At 38.5% G+C, this 20000-nt stretch overlaps 1 protein-coding gene across 7 annotated transcripts in view; it reads left to right on the forward strand.

The window, feature by feature from the left end:
* Positions 1-20000, forward strand: part of LOC137618047 (uncharacterized) — a 590306-nt gene that overhangs the window by 353933 nt on the left and 216373 nt on the right. The gene's annotated exons all lie outside the window — the stretch shown is intronic.

The following is a 20000-nucleotide window of genomic DNA, read 5'->3' on the forward strand; positions in this document are numbered from 1 at the left end:
ATGCTAGAAGCCCAAGGGTTCCAATAGAGAAAAATAGCCCAGTGAGAAAAGGAAATAAGGAAATATACTACAAGAGAAGTTTAGGAATAATAACAACATTAAAATAAATCTATCATTTATAAACTATAAAAATTCATAATAACAAGAGGAAGAGAAATAAGATACAATAGTGTGCTCAAGTGTACCCTCAAGCAAGAGAACTCTACCACAAGACAGTGGAAGACCATGGTACAGAGGCTATGGCACTACCCAAGACTAGAGACCAGTGGTTTGATTTTGAAGTGTCCTTGTAGAAGAGCTGCATAATGAATAAACCCTTTAACCCTAACCTTAACCACAAGTTTGCACATGGTTGTCACAGACTTTAAATAAGCTTAGGGGTAAATTGATTTTGGGAAAGGCAAGCTGGTTTCGAGAAATAAGCTGCCGTGACGGAGGTCTGCACTCTGAATGTTTTTCTAGCTTGCTTGTTCCTATGCTTGAGTATATATTTGTACCTTTGATATTGATTGACGAACATAACTAGAATAGTAGGATTAGTACTGTTGGACCGGCAGACATGTTAATAACGGAGAAATAAAGTAATAAAATGTTATTTTTATTGTTATTGTTATTGTTATTGGCGAAATACATTTATGTTCTGGTGGGCGCTTAAGAGTTTTTGAATATACTGTATTTTTTTGTTGATATACGTAGTTGAAATTTAATTAAAATTGAAATAAGGTGAGGCCTAAGTTCGACCGTGTAGTTCTTGTTTGGTTATCATTATTATTATTATTATTATTATTATTATTATTATTATTATTATTATTGATAATAATAATGTTATTAGCATTAGTATTACAAGCTGAGCTATAACTCTAGTTGGAAAAGCAAGATGCTATAAGCCCAAGGTCTCCAACCTTGGAAAAAAATGGTAGTGGTTGTGACCAAAGATACAGTTTGAAATAGCAAAATAAGAAATGTATATTGCCATTCTTAGATATCGTCATCAGCTTTGAGGATGAATGGTTTTTATATATGTCGTAGGTGGTACAGTTATCCAATCGTTACTATCATATATTCCTACCCTTTCATCATCTTCCTCCAGTCCAACTCAAGGAGGTTCACCCCACTCATATCCCTCCTTACCACATCCATCCATCTAGTCCTTTGACGTTCCACTTTCTCCTCTTCATCACTGGCGTGTTCTCAGTTCTCTCGATTGGTTCCTACCACCTCTCTCATTACAGACTAGCATCCCTCGCTAGATCTTTTGCATTAAATATATATTTTTGGTATATCTTAACTCACTCTCTCTCTTGTCCAGTGATATTCCAGCAATCTCTCATACCATCCTCATCTTGGTTCTTTGCACTTTAGCCAGATCTTTTGAATTACATATACCATATTTTTGGTATATCTTGACTCTCCCTCTTTTCCAATAGTGATATTCCAGCAATCTCTCATACCATCCTCATCTTGGTTCTTTGCACCCTAGCCAGATCTTTTGAATTACATATACCACATATTATTTGTTTATCGCCCTCTTTTCCAGTAGTGATATTCCAGCAATTTCATACCATAATCATTTTGGTTCTTTGCATCCTAGCCAGATCTTTTGAATTACATATACCATATTTTTGGTATATCTTGACTCTCTCTCGTCTAGTGATATTCCAGCAATCTCTCACACCATCCTCATCTTGGTTCTTTGCAATAGTCCCTCCTCTTTCCTGTTAAGTGCCTATATAACTGTCCTATAATTATTCATTTCGAGCCTTACTTCTTTTTTTTTTTTTTTTTTTTTTGTCCAAAACAACTTCAATTACTTCTTTACCTTTTTGGCATGCTTCTTAAAGTGTCCGTCTATCTTTTTTCTCAGTACTTTCCTCCTCTGTTATATTGATTCCAAGTAGTTCAACTTGTTATTCTGTTTTAGGACTGTACCATCTTCCACTTGACTGTTTACTTCTTCATACCACTTGGCTGTTTACTTCTACATTCCACACTTCATTCCACTTGGCTGTTTACTTCTTCATTCCACACTTCATTCCACTTGGCTGTTTACTTCTTCATTCCACACTTCATTCCACTTGGCTGTTTACTTCTTCATTCCACTTGACTATTTACTTCTTCATTCCACTTGACTGTTTACTTCTTCATGTCCGTTAATACTTATCATCATTTTATGCCTTTCCTATGTTCACCTTCACTCCTATCCTTTTTTAAACTCCTTTCCATGCTAAAGAAATTTTCTTACAATCATTTTGTGTCTTTAATGATTAAATTAACAGGATTGATTGTGGCCTGATTGCTAACCTCTTTGCCTTGTGTTTGCTAGACTGAGGTTCTAGTCCCGCTCAGACTCGTAAGTTCCTACGGTGTCTGCAACCTTACCATCCTTCCAAGCTAAGGTTGGGTGGTTTGAGGTAGCCTATAGGTCTATCTGCTGAGTCGTCAGCAGCCGTTTCCTGGGCATACCTGGTCCTAGCTTGGGGAGAGAGGGCAACCTTTAAGACACCAGTTCCTACAATCACTTATGCCTTTGCAATTTACATGAAGCAACCTTTCTTATACATGTGATGGTAATAGATTTATGGCAATTCTTACGTAACAACAAACAACTCAATTTGTATTTGTTAATCAGTATAGATTGTTTTTGAAGATTTTTTTTCGTATTTGACTGTATTTCCTGAGAATCTCTATGTAATGTCTTACAGTCTCGTTGCTCTTAAACTAGAAAGTTTTTTTTTTTTTTCCAAGTCTTTATCTGGATGTTGATTAAAAGGACTCAGAAGAGGTGTGCTTCGAACCCACGAGACGGACTCGATTGACCAGCTCTCGATCGACGTGGATTTTGTACAAATCTGAAGTACATTGGATTTGACAGCGGTATTTTAACTACGTGGACTTTCACTATAGTCAATTTTATTGAGCGAGGCAGATTTTGCACCGACTCGCAGCGGTGGTGCCCTTTTAGCTCGGAAAAGTTTTCTGATCGCTGATTGGTTAGAATTATCTTGTCCAACCAATCAGCGATCAGGACACTTTTCCGAGCTTAAAAGGGCACCACCGCTGCGAGTCGGTGCAAATCTGCCTCGCTAAAAAAGATTGACCAAGGATTGGGGGTTTGGGTGAGCCTACAGGGCTATCTGCTGAGTCATCAGCAGCCACTTCCTGGCCCTCCCTGGTCCTAGCTTGGGTGGAGAGAGGGCTCGGGTGCTGATCATGTGTATATATGGTCAGTCTCTAGGGCATTGTCACTGTCCCTTGCCTCTGCCATTCTTGAGCGGCCTTTTTGCCATAGCCTCTGTACTATGGTCTTCCACTGTCTTGGGTTAGAGTTCTCTTGCTTGAGGGTATACACTCTTCTATCTTATTTCTCTTCCTCTTGTTTTGTCAAAGTTTTTAGTTTATATAGGAGATATTTACTCTAATGTTAGTTCTGTTCTTAAAATATTTTATTTTAATTGTTAATCACTTTTCATGCAGTTTCCTTATTTCTTCTCTTCACTGGGCTATTTTTCCCCGATGGAGCCCTTGGGCTTATAGCATCCTGCTTTTCCAACGAGGGTTCTAGCTTAGCAAGTAATAATAATAATAATAATTATTATAATAATAAATGGCTGCTACTTAGTTGTTCCACTATGCTTATTAAATCTGCAAAGTCCTAATTGGTATCATTACAGCACCCTTGTCAGCAAAGGTTAACATCATTATCTCAAGGTTAATCAAGGTTGAAGGGTTTCCCGGAATTTCCCAGTTGGGTGTAATTGTAAGGTGGTATTTCATTGGTATAGAGGGCGTTGTTGGAAGACTATATAGATTTTTTACTCTCTCTCTCTCTCTCTCTCTCTCTCTCTCTCTCTCTCTCTCTCCTCTCTCTCTCTCTCTCATGGCACAGAATTTGTATTGTCAGTCTTCCTTCCTTAATCATTACTTGATTATTGTTATTATTATTATTATTATTATTATTATTATTATTATTATTATTATAAGCCAAGCCACCCTTTTGCTGAATATATCTGTGTCTTATGCCTGAAACACTGAAGGAAATGATGCAACACTTTATAGTATAATTTTACAAGCCACCTAATTCATCTCCCGAGCGGTTGGTTGCTCAAGTCCCAGACAGCTACGGTTAAAGTGAAAATTACTACGAAGCCAGAGAGCGTGTCTCTGTCTGGTCTGCATGATACATCTCGTGCCACGTTATGTTCTACCACTTATCATTAGACCAAATTATCATCTGAGGACAGCATTTATCTTTTTTTTCTATTGCTTCGGAGCCTAAGATATATCATCTGCTAAACTGCATTACTAACGAATATCTGTTTTGATGTTGTTACTGCTTTTAAAATATTTTATTTCAACTGTTCATTATTCCTTATATCTTTATTTATTATCTTATTTCCTTTCCTCGCTGGGCTATTTATCCCTGTTGGAGCCCTTGGGCTCACAGAATCCTGCTTTTGCATCAAGGGTTGTGGCTTGGCTTGTAATAATAATAACAACAACAACAATAATAATATTGATAATAATAATAATAATAATAATAATGATAATAATAATAATAATAATAATAAAACTTAAGATATTTGGCGCTAATCTGTTGTCTATCAATTTGATCACACACACACACACACACTTTTATCTCTCTCTCTTATAAAGATCCTGTTACCTCATTTCCTAATGAACTGTAAAGGCTAAACCTTTATGGCTTCTTATATAAATCTCTTATAAGAATTGATACTATGTACTTGTAGATATATGAAAAATATAACTATTATTTGAAACTAATTGATTATAAGCCTGTAATAAGACACCTTATATCACGAATCTTTCATATGAAGCAGGTATGTGTATTAGCATATTCTACTATATGCATTAAGGCTATATTGCAATGGCAGAGGCAAGAGACAGTGACATTGCCCTATCGAGCAGGAGAATGGCCTAGAGACTAACCACAAGCCCCCCCTCTCCACCCAAGCTAGGACCAGGGAGAGCCAGGCAATGGCTGCGGATGACTCACCAGCCAGACCTATAGGCTCCCCCCCCCCACCATCCTTAGCTCACAAGGTTGGTGAGAATGCAGCGACCAAAGAAACTAACGAGTTTGAGCCGGACTCGAACCCCAGTCTGGCGTTTACTTGAAATTTGGTGGCCTATTGTAAACGTCCCCGCATGGTGATCTGCCAGACTGGGGTATAAGTCCCGCTCAAGGGCGATAGTTTCTTGTAGTACTTGCAGCTACTGTAACCGTGCCATTCTTGTGAGCTAAGGATGGGGCCTTTGAGTGGGGGAAGCCTATAGGTCTACCCGCTGAGTCATCTGTGGCCATTGCCTGACCGACCATCCTTGGTCCTAGCTTGGGTGGCGAGGAGGCTAGGGTGCTGATCGTATGTAAATATGGTCAGTCTCTTGGCTTTGTCAGTGTCCTTGTCTCTAAAACTGTGTCGCCAACTTGGATCACTTACTGCAAGAATGAAATCCTTTTTAAGATTAGCTAACTGTACAGAATTATACTCCGGATAGCTAGGTTGGTAGCGTCGTGGGCTTCTGTTTCAGAGGTCCCGAGTTCGCGTCCCCGCTAGGGCGCGAATAGTGTGAGACCTTCTACCGGGGGTACTCCCCAGGGTGGCACCTGGGGGGGAGGTTAGAGGGGGCTAGTGATAGTCCCTGCTGGCTTATGGTCGCCCAAAGAGATGATGTAGATCGTCTCAGGGGAGACCTAAAACCGGCAACTTTAACTTTTTTTATTTAAAGACCAATTACATTCCGCTATACATTTTACAAAAGATCTTGAGAACGACCGTGTGTCTTTCTGCCTCATTCATACTTTAAAAGTTGAATCTTGGATCCTTATCACAGTAGCTGCTTTGTACACCTAAATGGAGGCCTTTCTGTGTTCGCCTAGATTCGCATGGTAGCAGATCGATCCCAGCCTGGGACTGTGAGTGTATTCGTACCCCTGTATGGAGTACCTTGTGTGTTCACTTAGCATTCGCATGGTAGCTTATCGATCCCAGCCTGGGACTGTGAGTGTATTCGTACACCTATATGGAGGCCTTTCTGTGTTCGCCTAGCATTCGCATGGCAGCAGATCGATCCCAGCCTGGGACCGTGGGTCTGAATCTGTTTACTGGGGTGGCCACTGCTATGGTTGGACACCACATGGTGATAGGAGGGCTTGTCCGGCTGACGTTCTGGTGATCATCTCTTCTGTTGGAACTGGAACTGAAATCGGACACTTTTACCCTTTATTTTAGGGGTGGATTATTTCGTTTATTCCATCGTACCACATTGATTACAAAGCGCTTTTCATGTCTTCTTTTCCTTTAGTTCTCCATTCAAGGATGTACCTCCCTTTTGTGTGTGTGTGCTTTTGGAATTGGAATTTTTATGTCGAATAGGAATGGAGGAATGGAAGAAAAAGGGATGACCTCCAAGGTTTTGTGTATTATTATTATTATTACTAGCCAAGTTACAACCCTAGTTTGAAAAGCAAGATGCTATATGCCCAAGGGCTCCAATAGGGAAAAATAGCCCAGCGAGGAAAGGAAATAAGGAAATAAGTAAATGATGAGAATAAATTAACAATAAAAACAGTGACAACGTCAAAACAGATATGTCATATATAAACTATTAACAATATCAAAAACAGATATGTCATATATAAACTATAAAAAAGACTCGTGTCAGCCTGGTCAACATAAAAACATTTGCTCCAACTTTGAACTTTTGAAGTTCTACTGATTCAACTACCCGATGAGGAAGATCATTCCACAACTTGGTAACAGCTGGAATAAAACTTCTAGAATACTGAGTAGTATTGAGCCTCATGATGGAGAAGTCCTGGCTATTAGAATTAACTGCCTTCCTAGATGAAATATGGTATTGAGAAATGGGTCGTTTTTCGATCTGATAGATGAAACGCCTTATATATATATATCATCATCATCATCATCTCCTCCTACGCCTATTGACGCAAAGGGCCTCGGTTAGATTTCGCCAGTCGTCTCTATCTTGTGCTTTTAATTCAATACTCCATTCTTCATTTCCTACTTCACGTTTCATAGTCCTCAGCCATGTAGGCCTGGGTCTTCCAACTCTTCTAGTGCCTTGTGGAGCCCCGTTGAAAGTTTGGAGAACTAATCTCTCCTGGTGAATGCAAAGAGCATGCCCATACCATCTCCATCTACCCCTCACCATGATCTTCTCCCTATATATATATATATATATATATATATATATATATATATATATGTATATGTATATATATACATATATATACTGTATATATATATACATATATACATACACATATATACTGTATATATATATACATATATACATACGCATATATACTGTATATACATATATGTGTATATATACGATATATATACTGTATATACATATATATGTATATATAGATAGATAGATAAGCAGTTATATGTTCTACTCTGCAGAAATTGTACACAAGAAGGATAAAGTCAAACTTCTTTTTTTTTTCCTGATGGCCTTTTGCGCAGTCCATCTTTCATAAGTAGATTATGTGGGTTGTCTCTGCTTTTGTAATTGGGGTCGAAATTTATGAGGAAAGATGGGGATCTGAGATGTTTATCCTGATGTAAATGTGTTTGTTTTGAGTTGGAGAGAGAGAGAGAGAGAGAGAGAGAGAGAGAGAGAGAGAGAGAGAGAGAGAGAGAGAGAGAGAGAGAGAGAGAGAGAGTGTTTTATTTCAAGAACCAGCCAAAGGCTATATGACAAAAGAAATAGTAATGGTTAACAGAAATGACAAATTTGAGACATTAAATGAGAGAGAGAGAGAGAGAGAGAGAGAGAGAGAGAGAGAGAGAGAGAGAGAGAGAGAGAGAGAGAGAGTGTTTTATTTCAAGAACCAGCCAAAGGCTATATGACAAAAGAAATAGTAATGGTTAACAGAAATGACAAATTTGAGACATTAAATGAGAGAGAGAGAGAGAGAGGAGAGAGAGAGAGAGAGAGAGAGAGAGAGAGAGAGAGAGAGAGTCTTATTTCACGAACCAGCCAAAAGCAATATATCAAAAGAAATTATATTAATGGTTAATAGAAATGACAAATTTGAGACATCAAATGAGAGAGAGAGAGAGAGAGAGAGAGAGAGGAGAGAGAGAGAGAGAGAGAGAGAGAGAGAGAGAGAGAGAGAGTGTCTTATTTCACGAACCGCAAAGGCAATCTGACAAAAGAAATAGTAATGGTTATTAGGGATGACAAATTTGAGACATTAAATGTTTGTCAGCAAATGGCAAGCAACATGAACCGGGCAAAGAACGGTCTGTCATTTAGGCTATTTTTATAAGTGATTAACAATTAATATAAAATATTTTAAGAACAGTAACAACATTAGAATAGATATTTCATATATAAACTATAAATCAAAATAAAAACCAAGAGAAAGAGAAATAAGATAGAATAGTGTGCTCGACTGTACCCTCAAGCAAGAGAAATCTACCCCAAGACAGTGGAAGAGCATGGTACAGAGGCTATGGCACTATCCAAGACTAGAGAACAACGATAATGGTATACAATTTCTTGATTTATATGTTGCTATATAAAATGGAAAGTCTTTCAAAACATTTTTTTTTTTCACCTAACACCAAGATCATTTTGATGGAGATGTGGTATTATACTTCTATTTTAGTTATTATTATTATTATTATTATTATTATTATTATTATTATTACTAGCCAAGCCACAACCCTAGTTGGAAAAGCAGGATGCTATAAGCCCAAGGGCTTCAACAGGGAAAAATAGCTCGGTGAGGAAAGGAAATAAGGAGATAAATAAATGATGAGAATAAATTAACAATAAATCCTTCTGAAAAAAGTGACGTCAAAACAGATATGTCCTACATAAACTATTAACAACGTCAAAAACAGATATGTCATAAATAAACTATAAAAAGACTCAGGTCAACCTGGTCTATATGAAAATATTTTCTCCAACTCTGAACTTTTGAAGTTCTACTGATTCCGCAAACATTAATTATGTTTTTATATTCAAGAATGTATGTATATACGGCATATCTGCATCTCATCCTTCTAAAATTTATCAAACTTTTTTTCTCTTTTTTTCTTTACAGGTAAGAATTACTTGGACACCCTAACTTGAGGTATGCGAAAGGTGCAAATTTCCTGTTGGGGTAAGTAAGTGTGGCTGACCCACGGATGACTATTCATTTTTCATTTTTTTTTTTTAGTTTTTCATATATACGAAATATTGGGCTGTTTAAAACACGTATTTGTGTATTTTTTAATATATTTAATGCCGGCATTAATTTGATCGTAGGGAATTAATTTGGTTTCTATAAAATTGATTTATTATTATTATTATTATTATTATTATTATTATTATTATTATTATTATTATTATTATTATTATTACTTGCTAAGCTACAACCCTAGTTGGAAAAGCAGGATGCTATAAGGCCAGGGCCCCCAACAGGGAAAATAGCCCAGTGAGGAAAGGAAATAAGGAAAAATAAAATATTTAAAAAAAACAGTAACAATAAATTAAATATTTCTATATAAACTATAAAGACTTAGAGGAAGAGTAATTAGATAGAATAATGTGCCCGAGTGTACCTTCAAGCAAGAGAACTCTAACACAAGACAGTGGAAAACAAATGGTACAGAGGCTATGTCACTACCCAAGACCAGAGAACAATAGTTTGATTTTGGAGTGTCCTTCTCCTAGAAGAGCTGCCTACCATAGCTGAAGAGTCTCTTCTACCCTGTAAGTTATACAATGGTATTATGAATTGAATTTACTCTAAACGAAAAATAAATCAATTTATGACTTACGATTGTATATCTATCTATATACAACAACGAATGCAGTAGTGTCTAGCCTATTGCAGGACAAAGGCCTCAGACGATCCTCATACATGTCTGGGGTGTTTTCATTATCACGTTGGCCAGTACGGGTTGATGAGGATGGGAGATTTTCGTCTTATCACACAGCAAACCAACCTAGTATGGGTGGGTCTGACTAGTTATTGTTGTTATTATTATGATTATTATTATCATTATTATTATTATTATTATTGGGTATGCTACAACCCTAGTTGGAAAACCCTAATGCTATAATCCCACTACTACTACTACTACTACTATTACTACTACTACTACTACTACTACTACTACTACTACTACTACTACTACTGATAATAATAATAATAATAGTCTATATTTTGTGTTCGCCTAGTTGTACGAAAGGATCATCAAGTAAATATTTTTTTATTCTTTTCCAAAAGTTTGTTTATAAGGAAGGGAAGTTGAAATCCTGTTTACACGCACCTGTCTTTTGATGAGACAACTTCTGGGAAAAAAAAAAAAAACTACACAAGAGGTGATAGGGTTCGTTTTGCGTTGAACCATTCAACCCAAATGAGAAGCAATGGCTCTTGTGCAGAGCCCTCTTGTACAGACTGAAAGGATCTGGCGTTACTGCGTTTTGATTTGGGGAAATGCTGTCAGTCGGGAGCAGGTGCTTTTGACAAATTGCGACTTTGCCAGGCATTGGATACGTGCCTTGAACTCATTGGTTTTTTTTAGAGAGAGAGAGAGAGAGAGAGAGAGAGGAGAGAGAGAGAGAGAGAGAGAGAGAGAGAGAGAGAGAGAGATACAAGGATTTCGGAGACTTTGCGCTTGGGTAGAGCGAATGGTTTAAAAATTTAGTTTTCTTTTATATTGTCTAACTTATCAGAGAGAGAGAGAGAGAGAGAGAGAGAGAGAGAGAGAGAGAGAGAGAGAGAGAGAGAGAGAGAGAGAGAGAGAGAGAGAGAGAGTATTCCATTCAATATTATTGTATATAAAATTGTAAACATTTATTTTTTGGACGCTTTTCTTTTTAATTGATAACGATAACGAAAGCTGCCTGTTGATATCATGAATTAATATTCTTTACCAGTAGGGAGCTGCCACTGATTCAAAGCAGTGCTGTATTATGTCTAAGTCTTACTTACTAAGCTAAAGACAAGGGTCCAAACATGAGCAGGGCCCCAGTGTAATTATTCTCTTTTACTGTCAAATGTGAAAACTTTGTTTTATTTACCTCAGTTACAATATATATATATATATATATATATATATATATATATATATATATATATATATATATATATATAGATAGATAGATAGATAGATAAATAGATAATTTATAAATTCTAATTAGACTAGTAGCTTCTGTACCATGGTCTTCCTCTGTCTTGGGCTAGAGTTCTCTTGCTTGAAGGTACACTCGGGCACTATTTTATCCTATTTCTCTTCCTCTTGTTTTGTTAGAGTTTGTATAGTTTATACAGGAGATATTTATTTTAATGTTGTTACTCTTCTTAAGATATTTAATTTTTCCTTGTTTCCTTTCCACACTGAGCTATTTTCCCTGTTGGAGCCCCTGGGCTTATAGCATTCTGCTTTTTCCAACTAGGGTTGTAGCTTAGCAAGTAATAATAATAATAATAGTATTATACTCCTCCTACTATCTGGATTCTCTCTATACCTCGGGATCAGAGACCCAAGGGGGGAAATCAACTCAAAGATATTAGTGTCTGGTTGACCGGGGAATCGAACCCGGGCCCGAGAAACTGAGGTGACAGTGACATACCATCTATTGTTACCTCAGTTTCTCGGGCCCGGGTTCGATTCCCCGGTCGACCAGAAGCTATTATCTTTGAGTTGATTCCCCCTTGAGTCTCTGATCCCGAGGTAGAGAGAGAATCCAGATATTAGGAGGAGTATAATATTTGGGGCGGTTGTGGTGGGCATTGGAGGATGTCGAGAGGTCCAGATAAGGTCAATTCCTAGGGGTCCTGCCAGATAAGGTCAAATCCTAGGGGTCCTGCCAGATAAGGTCAAATCCTAGGGGTCCTGCCAGATAAGGTCAAATCCTAGGGGTCCTGCCAGTTAAGGTCAAATCCTAGGGGTCCTGCCAGTTAAGGTCAAATCCTAGGGGTCCTGCCAGATAAGGTCAATTCCTAGGGGTCCTGCCAGATAAGGTCAAATCCTAGAGGTCCTGCCAGATAAGGTCAATTCCTAGGGGTCCTGCCAGATAAGGTCAAATCCTAGGGGGTCCTGCCAGATAAGGTCAAATCCTAGGGGGTCCTGCCAGATAAGGTCAAATCCTAGGGGTCCTGTCAGATAAGGTCAAATCCTAGGGGTCCTGCAATGGGTTAGGTCAATTCCTAGGGGTCCTGCAATAGGTTAGGTCAATTCCTAGGGGTCCTGCAATAGGTTAGGTCAATTCCTAGGGGTCCTGCAATAGGTTAATACAATACTGATTTAAAGAGAAAGTGATAAGAGACCTTGATGACTTATTCATGACACACGACGAGGAGTACGGGAGCATCTCTCTCTCTCTCTCTCTCTCTCTCTCTCTCTCTCTCTCTCTCTCTCTCTCTCTCTCTCTCTCTCTCTCACGACATTAGATATCCCTGCCTTAAATGTCTTGTCTGGTGAATGTTTCAGGAATGTTCATTTCGCCTAACATATGTTACTATTCTTTCATACCTTTTTTACTTGAATCTTCCTTAGTCTTCAAGTGATTGATGAAGCAAATCGACGCTCGGAGACTTTGGGATAAAACTGAAGATTTAGTTTGATGGTAATGGATATTGTGTTTGTGTTTGTATTGCTTCAGATGCAGGTAAAATTGTTACGTAACGTATGAGCATCTTGGAATTCAAGATCAATGAAGGTAAAATAAATTAAAGCTAAATTAGGATGGTTATTATAAGATGAATAAATTGGTTGAAGATTTCGGTTGTCAATGAGAGACTGTCTCAGATTGAAAAGTATTTTTTACTTCCGCTAACGAAGTTGGAAGGAGGTTATGTTTTCGCCCGTTCGTGTGTGTGTGTGTTTGTGGACAGCTTATTGGCCAGAATTTTAAAAGTAATGAAACTCGCAGGGATTAAGTGTTATATAAAATATCTGAACATGATTACATTTTGGAAGGTCAAGGTCACGGTCAAGCAAAATGTCCAATTCACGTAAGTCAGCCATAAGTTTGGACATCGTTGTCACAGAGACTTCAAACTTGGTTCATATTTGAGTGTACGATAATCCACGCCAATTAATAAATGTTAAGGTCAAAGGTCAATGACAAGCTGTGGCCTGATTGGTAACGTCTCTGCCTGGTGTTTCCCAGTCGGGGGTTCGAGTCCCATTCAGACTCGTTAGTGCCATTAGTGTCTGCAACCTTACCATCCTTGTGAGCTAAGCTTGGGTGGAGAGGAGGCTTGGGCCCTGATCATATAATATATGGTCAGTCTCTAGGGCATTGATTGTCCTGATTGCTAGGGCAATGTCACTGTCCCTTGCCTCTGCCATTCATGAACGACCTTTAAAAGGCCAGGGAATAAGCTGCCGCGGCGGAGGTCTGCGCTCTACTGAGTGCCTCTCTAGTTTAATATGGAATCTCCTTCTATAATTCACTGGCGTGTGACTTGTAGCCAATTAGCAGGTGTATGTGAATGAGAGAAAAGTAATTATGAGCGAACAAAGAGTGGAAAAAGTAAAGGGTTAATGGTATCGAAGTCGAACAAAAAGTACAGGTCATTGAAATTTTGAGTGATAATGCATCTGCGATGGGATAAAACCATTAGATATCACTCTGTGAAGCAAGGCTATTCAAACAAGTCTTGCGCAATTAAAAGATAAGAATAGGAGGGATTTTATTTGCCTCTGTGAAGTCGTCGTCTTCTTCTTCTTGTCAAAAGAAATGGAAACTGATGTTTTGGTTGAAACTCTTAACATGAAAAATCATAAGTTCAAGGTAGTTTTTATTTATGAATTGGCAAAACTGCAAATTTTATTAATAATAATTTGTTGATACAGAAAACTATAGCTGCAAAATACTCTTAAGGTCGAAGATATTCAAGAGAGAGAGCATAGAGTGTTTGTGACGTCATGAGACGTGTAATCTTTTGTTATCCATAGTGGACGAGATGTTCTTAATTTCTCTGTTTTAGCCCTCCTGGCTAGTACAGTGTTAACGCGTTTGCCTAGCATTCACATGGCAGCAGATCGATCCAAGCTCGGGACCGTGAGGTTAAGCTGTTTACTGGGGAGGTCACTGCTGTGGTTGGGCACTACCGGGGGAGGGGGGGGGGGGGGGGCGGCTTGCCTGGCTGACGTTCTGGTGAGCATATTTTCTGATGAAACGAACTGAAACCAAACATTTTTAGAAATCCACCTTTTTTCAATTGCGTTTAAAGTGAAAAAAAAAAAAACTATGGTTGAGCAAAACAGGGTGGTGGCGTGTTTGGGTTTGCCCTACTGACGTTCTGGTGAGCATCTACTCTGATGAAACCAAACTGGAACCAAACACTCTTAAGCTCATGAAACCCCCTTTTTCTATTCCGTTTAAAGTGAAAACTCCTTTAATCTTCCCAGCAGCGTGTCTCTCCAGCTGGCGGTCCATATTTAACGAAGTTATTGGTCAAATAAAAAAAAGGATATTTTACCCATGGAAATTGTCTTGGTCTGTTTATGCCATGGAAATTGTCTTGGTCTCTGTTTATGCGATGGAAATTGTCTTGGTCTCTGTTTATGCGATGGCCGTGCGAGATGCATCGTTATATGAGGGTCACTGAGGAGATTCTAGACGCCAAGAGTCATATTCTGCCCATGGGACTGTGGTGGTGGAAAGGGGGGGGGGGGGGGGGAGCGGTTTGCACATTCCACGCTGCTGACACATTGTAGGAGACTCCTTTCTTCACCAGGTTATGTGGCGTAGTTACCGGTGAGGTTGATAATAACTTGGGTTATTATTATCATTATTATTACTAGACAAACTACAACCCTAGTTGGAAAAGCAAGATGCTATAAACCCAAGGGCTCCAATAGGGAAAATTAGCTCAGTGAGGAAAGGAAATAAATAAATAATGAGAACTAGTTAACAATAAATCATTCTAAAAACAGTAACAACATCAAAACAGATATGTCCTATATAAACTATTAACGTCAAAAACAGATATGTCCTATATAAACTACAAAAAGACTCATGTCAGCCTGGTCAACATGAAAACATTTGCTCCAACTTTGAACTTTTGATTTCTACTGATTCAAATACCCGATGAGGAAGATCATTCCACAACTTGTTCACAGCTGGAATAAAACTTCTAGAATACTGTGTAGTATTGAGCCTCATGATGGAGAAGGCCTGGCTATTAGAATTAGCGAGGAATGTGATCTCGGAAAGGTTGAAGCCAGCTAGGACCAGGGAGGACCAGGTAATAGCTGCTGATGAATCAGCAGGTAAATATACAGTATAGGGTCTCCGAAACCCCCCATCCTTTGCTCACAAGGATGGTGAGGTTGCAGCCACTAAAGGAACTAACGATTTTGATCAGGACTTGGACCCAGCATGTATATATATATATATATATATATATATATATATATATATATATATATATATATATCTCCAGACACTTTCTCCCTACTATTAAGGGAATAAGTAACATCGCTATTTGTTGTATTTGCTTGCATGTGTGTGTGTGTGTGTGCGCGCGCGCGTGTGTGTACACTTCGTTCGTCACTGGACCCTGATTTCGAATGTGAGAGCCACAGGTGAGGTTAGGTGAGGTGGAGGGCTTAAGAAATAGGTAAACTGGCTTGAATTGGGTTGGGTTAGGTTACGTTGGGTTGTCACTGGCTTTCCAAATCCTTTTCTTGGTGTTTTACGCAATGTTACTCTGTTATCTGATGGTTACACATGTCATTGATTCTCTCTCTCTCTCTCTCTCTCTCTCTCTCTCTCTCTCTCTCTCTCTCTCTCTCTCTCTCTTTAAGAGCAAATGAAGTTTCCGCGGATGGACTAAAGTCTTTGAGACATCCAAAGTATGGAAACTCTCTCTCTCTCTCTCTCTCTCTCTCTCTCTCTCTCTCTCTCTCTCTCTCTCTCTCTCTCTCTCTCTCTCTCTCTTTTTAAGAGCAAATGAAGTTTCCGCGGATGGACTAAAGTCTTTGAGACATCCAAAGTATGGTAACTCTCTCTCTCTCTCTCTCTCTCTCTCTCTCTCTCTCTCTCTCTCTCTCTCTCTTTAAGAGCAAATGAAGTTTCCGCGGATGGACTAAAGTCTTTGAGACATCCAAAGTATGGTAACTCACTCTCTCTCTCTCTCTCTCTCTCTCTCTCTCTCTCTCTCTCTCTCTCTCTCTCTCTCTCTCTCTCTCTCTCTCTCTCTTTCTTTAAGAGCAAATGAAGTTTCCGCGGATGGACTAAAAAGTGTTTGAGACATCCAAAGTAAGGTAACTCTCTCTCTCTCTCTCTCTCTCTCTCTCTCTCTCTCTCTCTCTCTCTCTCTCTCTCTCTCTCTCTCTCTCTCTCTCTCTAAGATCAAATGGAGTCTCCGCGGATTGACTACAAAATCTTTGAGATATCTAAAGTAAGGTAACACACACACACACACTCTCTCTCTCTCTCTCTCTCTCTCTCTCTCTCTCTCTCTCTCTCTCTCTCTCTCTCTCTCTCTCTCTCTCTTCATACACGTGAGTTTTAATTGACTGCCCATCTGTAAAGTGTCTGAGATAATGGGAATTGTTAGAAATGAACTTGTAGAGTCATTTTAAATCGATATTTAAGATACTAATGAACTAGCTCATTTATTTTTTTTTGGAGATCTCAGGGGTGGGTTAGGGCCCGGGGGGGGGGGGGGGGAGGTTCTCCTGTGGTCCAGGTAGCCCTCCAACTCCATATTGAGGCGAAGGTGCCAACGGGATTGACAAGTTGACCAGATTGCCATCAACTTGATCGATGGAGCTCAGCTCTGGCCTAATTTGATGAATGCCTTATTTGAAGTGTGAAGTTAATAATTTGCCCTCATTTCCATGTGCTGTGAGATAGGAAAGGGGGGGGGGAGTGGCTGTAAGGATCTCGGAGGATATTGACAAGACCAGATTTTCAACTAATAGGTTTCTCAGGTGCGGTGTGGGATGCTCTGAAAGAGAGATTTTTGACAAAACTATATTTTTAACTGATAAGTTCCTAGGTGTGGTGTGGGGTGCTTTGAAAGAGAGATTTTTGACAAAACTATATTTTTAACTGATAAGTTCCTAGGTGTGGTGTGGGGTGCTTTGAAAGAGAGATTTTTGACAAAACTATATTTTCAACTAATAGGTTTCTCAGGTGTGGTGTGGCTGGGAGGGCTCTGTAACAGATTTTATTTACTAAACTATATCTTCTACTGATAAGTTTTGTCATGTTTATCAGTAAGTGTCTATTCTTTTCAATAGATCGTGATGTATTAAGTAAATTTATGAAATCACGTATGATTTGGCTGCATCTTGGATCATTGTATTATACCTTTAGACCGTTTGTATTCCATTGCTGATGTTGGATTTAAGAATCAACATGAAATCTAACATCTATTTTTTATTTTTTATCTATCTAGATAGTTTTCCAATTAGGGTACGGTTTATGTCGTGGTATTAGATACTGTATCTTTTGATTTGGTAATAATAATAATAATAATAATAATAATAATAATAATAATAATAATAATAATAATAATAATAATAATAATAATAATAATAATAATGCACAGATGTACATGGCAAGTATGTCATACTTTCAAGTGTTGGTTTAAGGTTTAAAGTCCGCTCATCAATGGTAGAGGCAAGGGACAGTGACATTACCCTATTGAGCAGGACAATGCCCTAGAGACTTACCATATATACATATGATTAGCGCCCAAGCCCCCCCCCCCCCCTCTCTCTCTCCCCAAGATACGACCAGGGAGGGTCAGGCAATGGCCGCTGATGGTTCACCAGATAGATCTATAGGCTCCCCCAAGTACCACATTATTAGCTCACAAGGGTGGTGAGGTTACAGCGACCAAAGGCACTAACGAGTTTGAACTGGTGTCGAAGAACCCCAGTCTGGCGTTCACCAGTCAGGGACGTTACCGCGTCGGCCAGCACAACCATTGAAAAGATTTCCCTTGCTGTATCACACTCGTGGAATGCAGAAGAGTGCCAAATCTGTCGGATGAAGTAAGAATGTGATGTCAAAGTGTCACAAGGTGATAAAGATTCTGAATGGAGCTTTTTCAGATTTTGTTTTCAACTAGAAATTGAATGACAGGCCTAGTGGAAATTCGTGATTTTTTTACCATGCGTTAAAATTCGCCAGTCTCCATTGTGAATTTTTGAATGGAAGAATGAACGCAACAAAGGGGTAACCTCTGATCGCCATGGATATATATGCAGGTAAAGCTTTTAATTTTTTATCTCGAGTCTGTTTATTTATTGTCGCGAATGAAGTGAGTGACCTTATATGAAATGTCCAAAAATTTTTTTTTAAAGATATCTCCCCTAACCCGTAGCCCAGTCATTCCTTTACTCAGATTTCGCAGCTGGGATGGAAGGGGGGGAAGCAGCTGATATTTTCGGCGTAATCAATAACTCCTATACCAATAAATCTATTCAATTTAAATTTTAAGGGATTATTTAGCTATGTATAAGCTTTGTTTATACCTGCTATAGACTTGGCCTGGCTGTGACTTTTGTAAGTGACGACTTTTAGCTAAAAAAAATAAGTGAGGAGGAGCAAACTACTACTACAGTTTTACAGATATCCAAATGATTTTCCCAGGCTTTGATGGCTGTTATGTGAACTACATTTATACCAATTTTTTTTTTATTGATACTTGCCATAGAAAGGTCACATAGCCATTTTTCGAGACCCACGGAGGCCGATTTTCGAAAGGTCACAGTAGCCATTGTTCGAGACCCACGGAGGCCGATTTTCGAAAGGTCACAGTAGCCATTGTTCGAGACCCACGGAGGCCGATTTTCGAAAGGTCACAGTAGCCATTGTTCGAGACCCACGGAGGCCGATTTTCGGCAGCGCCGTACATTACTCGTAGAATACTTCACATATTTATATAAAATTTTCAGGGATTCATAAGATGGACAATTACTTTGGCCATACCAATTTTCATGTTTATATCTGTCACAGCAAACGTTTATTTCGGTATGAGTTGAATGATTATTATTAAAATATTATTATTATTATTATTATTATTATTATTATTACTACTATGAGATTCAGGGCCTCTGTAACACGGTTTTTTCGCAATAACTTTTTTTCTATGAATTTCATAAATATAACGCTTAATCAGAATGCACATTATATCTACACATAAATTTTGACTATATTCTGCATTACGTAGGTTGAATAAATTTGGTACTTTATTAAGTAAAAGTGACGATTTTTGAAGACGGGCCAACTTACTCAGAGAAAAGGTTTCGAACGCACTCGTTACGTAACTTATGACGGCATTTCTTCTCTCTTTCTCGATCGATGATTGGTTATACGTAACGAAGGCTATACCGCTGCCAACAATAACACAAAAGTGTAAATAAAAGCAAAGCAGTACACCTTTATGATCTCTGAAATCTCTCCACTGAGAATTGTCATAATGAACAAACGAACAAAATATGTTAATAAATACAAAAACACTTCGATTATTAGTCTAACTCCCAGAATAAGTTTCCTGAGAAATTAGTCTACTTTATAGGTCACAATCAGATTGACAAGGTGTATGGATTAGTTGGTAATTTTCAAAAACGTAGTAGACCAGCTTGATTTGATAACTGCTATATCCAATGTCCAGTAATTTTTATTTATTGTCTAGCTACCTACGTATTTACTGTAAAAAAAGAAAAAAATAAATAAATAACTGGTACCATATTTTGGCTTTAAACCTTCACCAGTAATTATCGTCAGAATGATGACTTCACGAGGCTCCACCCACTTTGGCCTCGTTGTAATTCAGGATAACACTGAAGGCTATCATGGGCATTGTTGGATCAGAAAATTTAAATTCTGGCTATAAAAACTAATTTTTCGCGTAGTTGTAAGAAGTGGTAAATGATCCTCAAGGATCCCAGCAGTTGGCCTAAACGTTTAATTCATGCATACTACTGTTGCGGCAGTACTGCTACAGTAGTATTACTACGCCAGCA

Source organism: Palaemon carinicauda, chromosome 24 (genome assembly GCF_036898095.1).
Source record: "Palaemon carinicauda isolate YSFRI2023 chromosome 24, ASM3689809v2, whole genome shotgun sequence".
NCBI classification, from domain to species: Eukaryota; Metazoa; Arthropoda; class Malacostraca; order Decapoda; family Palaemonidae; genus Palaemon; species Palaemon carinicauda.